The sequence below is a fragment of the Galeopterus variegatus genome, unplaced genomic scaffold, assembly GCF_000696425.1.
Source record: "Galeopterus variegatus unplaced genomic scaffold, G_variegatus-3.0.2 Scaffold6779, whole genome shotgun sequence".
Taxonomy (NCBI): Eukaryota; Metazoa; Chordata; class Mammalia; order Dermoptera; family Cynocephalidae; genus Galeopterus; species Galeopterus variegatus.
Genome location: NW_007732890.1, coordinates 69962 through 71937, shown reverse-complemented (window position 1 = coordinate 71937; position 1976 = coordinate 69962).

The following is a 1976-nucleotide window of genomic DNA, read 5'->3' as shown; positions in this document are numbered from 1 at the left end:
CTAACTTTTCAAGAAGAGATCCAAATGTCTGGATGGGTGTTTGAAATCTTATTGCCACCCATCCACATGCACAGGTGACATTTTATGGACATTTGGCCTGTTCTGGACATTTCGTATGTGGAATCATACACTATGTGGTCATTTGTGAGTGGCTTCTTTCTTTAGCATATTTTCAAGGTTCATTCATGTTGTAGCATGTGTCAGTACTTCTTTCTCTTACTGAATAATATTTCACTGTATGTCTATACAATCATTTTTTATCCATTCATCAGATGATGGACATTTGTGTAGTTTTCATTTTTTGGCTATTATGGATAATGCTGCTATGCACATTCATATACAAGTTTTTGTACTCACACATTTTCATTTGTCTTAGGTATATACCTAGAAGTGAAATTGCTGGCTCATATGGTAACCCAGTGTTTAACATTTTGAGGAACTTCCAAACTGTTCTCCAAAGTGACTGCATCATTTTGCATTCCCACCTTCAAGTTTGCAGTTTCCTATTTCTTCACATCCTCATTAACACTTAATTATCTTTTTTTATTATTATACTCATCCTAGTAGGCACGAAGTAGTATTTCATTGTGGTTTTGACTTGCATTTCTTTGATGGCTATCAATGTTGAATATTTCCATGTGCTTGTTGGAAATTGGTGTACCTTCTTTGGAGAAATGTCTATGCAGATACTTTGCCCATTTTTAAGTGAGTTATTTGTGTTTTTATTATTGATTGATAATAGCTTCTTATATATTCTGGATGCAATTTTCTTGTCATATAGATCATTGGCAAAAATTTCTCCTGTTCTGTGGGTTGTCATAAAAATATTTTCAAATCCTATTCTATTGGGTTTGCATTCTTATAAAACTATTTTCCCTAAATTTGTTTCACAAAAAGTAAAATAAAATCCTTTAATACTTACATGTTCTATGAAGAGGGGATTGCATGTTAAAATAAGTATAAGAAATGCCTCACACTAAATCATTTTCTTTGATACACATTTTATATCAGCATATTAAAAGTTCGGAGAAGTCCTGAGGTAACCTGCTTAACTTTCTTTAAACCACTAAGAGCTAATGTTTTATTGATTCAATTATCAAGGATATCACTATTCCTTAGAATACACTTTAGAAAATGCTACTGAAAATGCAATCTGATCAAATTGTAAAAGTTAATTTGAAATATTTTTCCAGTAATAAATTCTGTCTTCCTGTATGTAGCGATAGTACCACCTTCTGGAAATCTAAGGATAGCACTGACATATCTTTGAGAATTTAAGAACAGTCTTGTTAATTATGGTATCATTTGACAAATGAGCTAGGACTTTGTTGTTTTGCATTCCCTTATATCAAAACAACCCAAGACAGGACTTCTGATCAAGGTGGCAGAATAAACAGTACCCAGTGTCACCTTCTCTAACAATCAACCAATTTACAACTATTAAAAAGCAATGACAGCCACGCTGGGGCTGCTAGAGCTCATGGGAAGAGGAGGCGAGACCTATGGAGTTCATGAAGGCAGGAGAAGCCACGATGAGAGAAAGAAAGGACTGCTCTGACAGTTTTGAGCCCCAGCCACTTCAAGGCTGGCCCTGGTAAGCACACGGAGCAGGAGCTGACAAAGGCCACAGCTGTGCCCTTTGTGTGAAGTTGCTTGGAGGTAGCAGGGGAGAAGAGGGCCTTGGTGGCCCGTAGGCCAGCAAAACCACTAGCAGGGTTTCCGTGGACCCACATAGGAGCGAAGAGGCACAGACAACTGAACAAAGGAGCCACTCAGAGGCTGGTGAGTCACCACAAGGGACTGGTGCACAGCCCTTCCCATAGGAAGGGTTTGGAGTGCTGGGAGTGGGGGAGATGGGCCCACCAGGGGAACACTGGAGCACAGCACGGACAGCTGATCTGCTCTCCAGTCAGTGCAGGACCACTCAGTGGAGACTGGTCAGAAATATAGAACTGCAGGGGGTGCAGTTTGCTGAA